Here is a 9,747-nt window from a genome sequence, read left to right on the forward strand (position 1 = left end):
TAGGTAACTGTTTGAAATCTACGTAGTTTGAATATGATGAACACTTCGATTCAGGTCTGTCAAAAAATTATGCATTCACAGAGGAGCAGTTGATCTCAGTTGTTTAAGAGATCAAAGTAATTTTGATAAAATGTTGTTTAATTTTCAATAAAATATATACACAACACAATACATGGAGACAAAGACTGAAACATGAGAAGAATAAAGGCTGGAACCTGGCTACTTCATCTGACTGCATATGATGGTAATATGACTGTTATTTATTGAAGTGTCTGTCTTGCAGGTGGTTTTCAGTTAATGCCCTCTTACCGCATATACACACTGATGAAATCCAAACCTTATAACTCTGAAATATTAATGCTGATGCTCAACGTCTTTCCACACTGTGAGTTCACGCTGTTTTAATTTCCTTCAGTGACAGCCCATCAGTTCTTCTGATAGTGAGACAGATGGACTTTTATTTTTTTCGTTCAGGTCAGATTTGGAACTTATAAATTTTACTGTGATTGTTTGCAGGTCAATCCATTTTGTCTTTCAAAGAGGTTTTAAGGTCACCGGTTTTCTTAATTGTTTACCCACTGAAGGGGCATTCCCGTCAGCGATGAAATTTCGTTTCATTTTGAAGCAACACTGGGTTATTTTTCATGTCTAAATATAACTTTATTGTCGTTGTCCTTCAGAAACCTCAGATGTCCAAATTCGCTGTTTTTTAGGAAATGGAAAAAACGCTGTACTGCACATTTTAAATAATTTAACACTTGTCAAGCACTTTTTAATACTTTTTATTGATTAGATATTTACAAAACTTAGTGACAAATATAAGGTTACTAATCATAATGACTTATGGCAAAAGAAATCACGAAATATGGATATACGAGGTTTTACAAGGACAGCAGCAGCACTCATGTGGATAGAATACTAATATTAAACCAAATGTAGGTTCTATAAGAAGTCTTCTAAACTATAAAACTACCATCATCTGGTACATATTCTACCACCGCCTTAAATACATTTAAAATCTCAAATTAAATTGAAGTGAGTGATTGTACAGCATACAAAATCAAACATGTGTGGTCGCCTACCAGAGGCTCAGTAAGGATTTATCTGTGTGTTGGTTACAGGTCACAAAACCCATAATCCCACAGCATTGTAAACTGCCAGAGCAAATGCTCGGTGAGAAGATGTCCGCTCAAGATTTCCTCATCACACAATGAAAACTGTAAGTTACAATGCAAAACCACCTGTATCCATCTACATCTTTCTGTAGGATGATGCTGTTATGATAAAACTCTGACAACATGGTTTATGAAACTTCACCACATGAGTTGATGGTTGTAGGCTGGCCCTCAGAGGTCTCCTCTGACAGTACCAGGCAGAGAATGTCAACAATGAGGAGAGATGGGATTGAGGGAACCTCTCTAGAGTAATGTTCACAGTGGTAGAGGAGTAGAGACCTGTCGGGATGACTAACAGTCCTGTCTTTGTGAGACAGTCCAGGAGCCTCCTCTATCAACAGCCAGAATTCTGTTTTCCTCCAAAAACGGAGGGCTGTGTTTTAAGGCATAAAACATCATGGGTCCTGTGTAAGTTAAAGCAGCTGCCATCCACACCATTTATAGGTATGAAAGTAGCTTTGAAAGCAACTCAACAGCTGTAGGAAGTTTGAGGTTATTGAGTCATACAAGTGTGCTGTAATGTAATATGTCATAACTTTATACATGCCTCCTTTGTTTCAGTGTAGGGTCTTCCTCATTGCTTTATATCATTTTCTAAGTGGGTAAACATTTATTGTCTGACGCATAAAATCTTTGCAGGCTTTATAAAATTATTGTATTATTAACACACCTTCATGCCATTCCAAACCTGCGTGAAGACAAAATTACTGCAAGAGAAGTGCTCGTTTTTTGACCATTTACATATTTGGCAGACGCTTTTATCCAAAGCGACTTATTGCGTGATACTATACATTTGTATTTAAGTATGGGCAATCCCTGGGATCGAGCCCATGACCTTGGCGTTGCTAGTGCCATGCTCTAACAACTGAGATACAGGATAGCTATACAGTGAGAGTAAATGGGGGCCAGTTTTGTTTGGTTAAATACTTTTTCTTCAAAATATGTTCCTTTGTGTTCGGCAGAAGAAATAAATGTATACACTATGTGTTGGGAATGACATTACGGTGAGTAAATTATAAAAGATTTTTCATTTTTGTGTCCACTATCCCTTTAAGGACATTTTTATTGCATAGGTTGTGTTCTATCCTAGAAAGAACTGGATGTAAGAGAATAATTATTTTGTTTTTTTATTTCATTTTTAAGTTGATATTTTCTTGTTCTGTTTTCAATTCCGTTCAGTTCAATTCGATTTGATTTGATTCGATTCAACATTCATTTCAGTATTCAATTCAAAATTCATTTCAGTATTCAATTCAAAATTCAATTCAATTTAAAATTCAATTCAAAAATCAAATCAACATTCATTTCAATATTCTATTCAATCCTGTTCAAAATTAAATTCATTTAATTTCAATAAGCACCTCCAATGCACTTCAAAACGTTTTGACCAAAGCGTGCAGACATACATTACATAATTTCCTTCACTTCTTCTGAATCTGAGTTGAAGGCTTTTGCACGATAAATCGTACATATTTATAGCTTGTTGTTATTTTGTTTTGTTTGTGTCTTGTAAACAAAATCTTTGTGTTAAGCCATATGTTTGGAAATTGTATGATTCAAAGCAGCTTTAATTCTGTTGATCAGTACAGGCTCATTTTCGGTTAGCCAGCCAAGACATGAGCAAACCGGTCATGCTTCTCTGTCACCATTGCAGTTTTGTGAGAGATCACGTGCCGACTCCATCTTTTGATTTCTGCTTTGTCACAACTAGTCATCTGTTTACTGTATCAACAGTTACGTAACTGTTGCTTTACTAGAGTGATGTGATCCATCGTCTTGTAGCAATAAGTTGACTCACTGCGTAATTGCTTTCATGAGGAAGTTGTCAACTTAATGAGTCAGATCAACTGTTTTTTGGTGGTTTGTTGGGACCGACCCTCTGACCACATTAGAGAGCAGCAGTTAGCTTGTGTAATTAACACATGTTGATATCTCCATCACGCTCATTATGGTTTTGCATTACCAGCCCATAAGAAGATATATTTTGCAGAGGACATGGGTGTTATATGGTCTAAATCCATTTGCAAATATAACCGCAAGCTAACGTTACAATTGCCACAGTTTGAAAGAACAGATTTTGTGGATTTTGAATTCGCACCAATTGCGTATAAATAACACACGCTGTGCATTATCGTATAATACAGACGCCAAATTGCGATTTTGCGTGCACAAATACGCCTTTTTTTGCATGCATATGATACGCCAATTAGAGTGTATGCATATTAATCAGCAATTTGTCTCATTACCCTGTCCCCAAACCCGAAACCTAATGTTAGGTCCGTGCATATTATAACCTCTACCCTAACCCAAACCCTAAACCTAACATTATTATTTTAATTATTTCAGTGTTTCCTCTTCATGCACTTTTTAAAATGGCTGCTCTCCACCCAGGTACAAGCAAACATTGGCGTATCATATGCAAGCAAAATAACAATTTGGCGTACGTATTAGACGATAATGCAACAGCGTGTTATTTATACGCAATTGGGTGCGACCAGGTTGAATATATGTGATCCTGCCTTTGTCACTTTTTACAATTTACTGTTTTATACATTACGTAATTCACTCTTCATAATGCAAAAAACATAACATGAAAATATAACCTTGATATCTTTAATATCGTCTGAGTGAGTATGTTAAAGATTGAGATTGTATTGAAATCAAACTTGATGCTCCTAATCCCATAATTCGATTATACAATTTTTGGCAGGGTCACATACTGTATGTCCTCATATTGATCTGGTGTTGATGTGAACAAAATTTTGAGATGTTTGGACACTTCATGGACTCAGGGGAAGGGCTCAGCAGGAAGAATTTAGATTCTTGCCAATACGGCATATGTCATATGGTTTTGAAGTTATTGGCGGGAAAGGATGTGCTGCTCACACACATCCTAACAAGTAAAGCATTTCCACAAGGTCATCTGTAGCCTCATCAGTATCGTTTAAAGTAATTGAAAAAAACAATACTGGTAACTGAGTATAACAAAGTATTGCATTTCACTCTAGCCTGAAGGGGAAACTGGACACACGTTCTCCCGCTGTTGTGCTCTCTGAGTGATTGGAATATTGGAGACTATCTTTCCCTTGGCATCAGTGAAATAAGTTTAGAAACTGATGAGAGACGTTTGTTAGCTGTTAGTTCTGCATCGTTGCAATGTAATTGCCAATCCAGAGGGGGGTGAGAGTTCAAACTGGACCAAAAGATAGCTGACAGGGACAACAAAGCATGCACAACAATGTGTGTACTGGAAATAATGTGTTTTTAAATGAGTCTGATATTTAGTCTGTGGTTTTTATTAGATGTTTATGGAGTGAAGTACAGTGTGAATGTTGTCTAATATAATCATGGCAACGGCTATTGCGGTCGGATTGAAAAATCAATGTGGATTTTCTGGTTGTGGGTTGTGGTTCAATCAGAACTTTGAGGAAAACAGTCATTTCATTTTTTGAGGAAAGCAGGGAACCCTAAACATCATTCTTAATGAATGTTAACTCATCCACATTGTTTATCATCTTTTATTTTCTCACACCATGAAATTTAAGGAAACTGGCCAAAAATCTTTCATGCAATTTTGTGTATTCTGCTCTGGTCCCCATGGAAAAGAATAGTCAGTTTTTTCTGTTTGTCGGCCGTGCATATTGAGGACAGAAACTCTGACCATGGTCGTAGTTTTATCATCGTAGCATAGTGACTGTACTCAGTTCTAAATAATGGTCTATTGTGATTCTTTTGTGAAGTTTTTTTTATCTTTATCACTGTAAAATTTAAAAAACTTGTCGACGCATGATTTAAATACATCCAAACTAAAAGTCCTAATTAATATTCCTAAATTGATCATACTGTATTTGTTTTCTTCATTATTATAAAAAAAATATTAAAAAGAAAATTTAAAACAAGTTGCTGATTGTAAACTCTAACCTTTGTATGTGTTTGTGGGTTTAGTTCAAGGGAAAGAACATATGTTCCTGCCCTTAGTGACACTCAGTAACCTGAGGCAGTCATTGATAGAGTGATTCTGCACATATTGACACCAGTTCAAGTGTGACATTCAACCTCCTGCTCAGGGAGGGCAGAGGTACTTCTGGTGTCATTCTGTCGATTAGTTGTCCGTGTCATTTCTTCACTCTAACTTTTGTGACCTTTGGATGACTCACAAAGACCTCCTCTTGTATCACTTTTAGGATATTGGTTGTTACTGTTACAGTCGGTTTTAAAAGTGTTTTTGAAAGTTTCGTGTATATTACAAATGAAGCATTTAAAAATTAACATAATTTTTTTATTATTTATAACATATTTGCTTTATGAACTCCACAAGTTTGTTCAAAAACAAAGACAAACTTCATACAAGGATCTTTTATATAAACATGTCAAATCAGATATGTGCCTTTTGTTTAATTAATTACATACAAAAAACATCAATATTTCCTATTTATTTTCTGTAATCCTGAAACTATTTCGGTTTAAAAAAATTTATGTGATCTCAGACTTTTAGACCAGTCTTTTAACTAAAAGAACTGCATAAAATACAAAAAACTAACTATATAAAATGATTCAAATTGAACAAACACATCATAGAATGTGTCATTTGAGGCAGAGTTTGAGTTACATTGCTTTGTTCTAGAAGCCGTGGGAGTATTTTGTTCTAATCGTCTACAGTCACCTCAGTTAAAGTCACCTGGCCTTCATTTCCTCTCTTCCTCTCCTTACACTTCATATCTTTCACAGTGAGTTGAAACACCTGATAAAACGCACAGCTAACAGAAAGATTCATTTCTGAATTAAAGGCCTTATGAGCTTTATGAGACAGTTCTGAAACACTGATTCCCAAATAGTTTCAAAACCATTCAGCCGGTTTTAGAAGTACACCGAAAGACTTACATTTTATGTTGTGAAGCCTTTAATTGAAAAATTTCTCAGTAGATGAAAATAAAAGATCGGGTAAACTGCTATTTCATGCATTCTGATTTCTTTCCACTGTTTAACATGCTGGGTTCTCATGCCTAACATGGTCAACATTTAAAATAAACAAGTAGGACGTATCATGTATTTTTTCTGTGCTTGATACATTCCCCCAGCACTCCAACTTGTTTCAGAAAGTTTTTTATAAGTCTGGATCCCAGTTTCGTTACAGGGATTCTATTCCTTTTATCAGGCAACCTTTCAGCAGTGTCCCATATTGTCCCACAAAAGGGATTTCCTGTACCACATTTGGGTTGTTGGGTGGTGGTCAACCTATAGATGACGTGGTCCCAGTGCTCAAAGATACCGGACATGAAATACACTCGGTAAATCAAACATAAATCAAATATGTCTGTGTTTTGTTGGCAATCGGTATGTATGTGTAAATTGTAAAAAACACGAAGGGATTATTGCGATGATGTATTGTGTTGTTGTGCTATTGTTCCGTCCCCCTGCCTGCCGTACAGCTGTATCTCTCTTTTATAAATTTAATCAAACTAAATACTCTTCGAAGATACGATGTATGCAATACTATTGTATAGATACTCAAGATTCATATGAGATTAGGAAAAACTGCTATTGTTACCCGATCTTTAAGAGCAATAAATCTAATTTCCGAATAAGGCCAGTTACTCATAGGAAAAGTGTTTCATTGTTAATTCGTTTGATTGGACAATAATTGTTGACAGTCAAAATAATGATATTTTTAAGATTATTGGGGTAATAAAGATTTTTGGAATGGCACATGCAGTGCTGAAGTCTCTGATAGATTCAGATAGATTGTCCCATCATTTATTCATTCAGCTTCGCTTTCCCTGAAATTAAAACTAACCTAACCAATGCATTATTTACCATTAGTGAACACGTACCTTATGCATATTTCAGCAGCACGCACCTGGAGTCTTTGTCTTTGAGGTGCTGGTCACTTAATGCTATTGAATGTGCTTGGAGATTGTGATGGGTCACATGTTCAAATGCCCATAGGTCAATGTCATGCACATTCAAGTATAACCACTCAAATTAAGGGTTCGTTTGCTTTCAAATTTTGCAACTTTAATGAATGTTTTAAAGTTGCTACCCATTACTGTAACTTTGTGGCTTTCTACTGTCTTGCACATAAAGGAAATCCAAACTGCTTGTTGTTAAGTGGGAAATTGTTCGAAAATTAGGCCAAATTACTCTCACATTGAAAGCTGTCAGAGGCTGGTTCCCATTAAGCGGATGTGAATGTCAAACAACCTTTTAATTGTACATTCACAAATACTGTAATTTTACTATGTAAAGCCTAAAAGGAGCTTTGACTTATTATTGATATAAGCTTAGGGGCCCAATGCCATTCCTGCATAGAAATGCAGGCATGCTATTGGAGTTTCCTCTTAAATATTGTGGTTGGCTTGCAAATTAATCATTAAGAAAATCTTGGATTAAATGAGTGCAAGATAAATGTAGGCTTTGAAAGTGGCCAGTATATTTGCTCATATTTAGCTTTCAACATTGAACTTAGGAACAAACAGTCCTTTGGAAGTGCACTGCCTGAAACCCTCTCTTTTAGCTTGAGCGGTGACACACCTGAGAGAGAGAGTCCAGGCAAAGGTCCTCGCTGCAGAAAGGTAGAATTTCACCCCCTTTGAAGTAACAGAGAAGGATTCAGGCCCCTCATTAGCCAGATACAATCTACACTCAGACATGTAAGTTAGCGATTCAAATCTATTGGGACAGATTGAATTCCGTTAAATAGTGCTGTTTTTTCGTTTTCTCAGGCTCTCTTGGCTATCTCTTATGAGGCGGCGAACAATGAGAAACACTGCAGGACATTCAGTGGCAGAGGCTGGCTGGGGAAATCCTCTGGCTGTCTCATATTCTCTCCTTTCACAAATCCCTCCATAGATAGGTTATCTCAGTGAATGGCGGTCTGTAGCCTCGGAGTCTCTACTTAAAATGATAATGATTATTTGAGAGGAGAAGAAAAGAGAAACCTGCTCAGCACATTTTATGTTGACGGTATTTATTCTAGGTGGGCATTTCAAATCGAATAGTGACATATTTATGTGTTATGGGAAGAGATGTTGTTTGAATAAGTTTTCAAACTGTATGTGCGGTTATATATATACCTTACTGAGATGTGGGTGTTGACAAATAAACTGTACCATGTGTCCAATGGTGGGACATCAAAAAATCGGCACACCATTGATAATATCATTTTTATATTATTAATACATTCATAATGTAAAACAGCATAAGAGATTTATCTCTTTTGCTGTCACACCATAGGACACATGTGAGGTTTATTAGTCAACTACCATGTCTTATATCTATTGCCTTAAAGTTTTCAAACCATTTTGGTGAAGTTTATTTTAAAAAAAAGTTTGTAAGTTTCGTAAATCTTCATTGACGCTTGCCATTAAATGTTTATTTTATTGTCATGAAAAAAGTATACAAAACAGTATACAGAAGCAATAAAAATGTATGACTGCAGTATTTAGACATCATAGTAGCATTTTCTGAAGGTTAAAGGGACAGTTTACCCAAAAATTTAAATTCTGTCATCATTTATTTATCCTCATGTTTTTCCAAACTTGCATATGACTCTTCTTCTGCGAACCACAAAAAAAGATATTTTGAAAAATGTCTCAGTGGTTTTATGTCCATACAATAGAAGTCAATGGGGCCCAGTGTTGTTTTCTTACCAACGTTCTTCAAAACATCTTCTTTTGTGTTCTGCAGAAAAAAGAAAGTCATACAGGTTTGGAATGACATGAGAGTAAATGATCAAAGAAATTTTAATTTTGGTTGTACTATTCCTTAAGAATCTCCCTTTCTAGACTCTTTCCAATTAAAAAAGAAATCTGTCTTGTTTTCAGTATGATGCAGTTGAACTTTCAGTTCAACAAATAATTTAAGATTCTGTCGTCCATTTTTGTTTCTCCATCACATTAGTTCAGGGTGGCCCCATCAGAAAGGAAAAGGCCACTTTCAGTACCACTTTTAAAAATCAATCAAGTGTGACTCAATAATCACGTTTCCAGAGTTCCCATTCCCCTGATTGGTTCCTTGTCTCCAGTGTTGGCAGGAAATGTCTGACAGAGGAAATGTGCGATAACACAAAGGTGTTCGGTGGGACGTGAGATTAAGTGCAGAGCCAACACTTCTGAGGAGCTGGGCACCACGTTAGACCAGTGACAGGTATCTGCTACTCATGAGGGGACAGGAGAGACTTCACAGGAACAGCAAAGACACTTTTATTAAACACAGCCATTTACCCATTGATCTGAGCTTTTGAGAGGATTAGTTTAAGGTTTCACCTTTTCTCCTGTTGTTTAAACTGAGGGACCCAGTGAAGTTTGCTTTGAACCCCGGGCCCGAGAACCAGCATCTCTCATCTTTGCCATTTCTCTGTCAATATGCCAAAACAACCTGTGACAGACAGAACTTTGAACCTCGTGCTATAGAAAATATTGGCAATGATTTGCCAAGCAATACGATTTGAGATACTTAGTAAACCACAAAGCTAAATTTTAGACATGAGAAGTATAAAACCTGGCAAAACCTAGAAACCATTAATTTGACTATGTAGAAATGTTTGTTAACTGTGTAGAGACTCTCCAGACGT

The sequence above is a fragment of the Triplophysa dalaica genome, chromosome 19 (genome assembly GCF_015846415.1).
Source record: "Triplophysa dalaica isolate WHDGS20190420 chromosome 19, ASM1584641v1, whole genome shotgun sequence".
NCBI classification, from domain to species: Eukaryota; Metazoa; Chordata; class Actinopteri; order Cypriniformes; family Nemacheilidae; genus Triplophysa; species Triplophysa dalaica.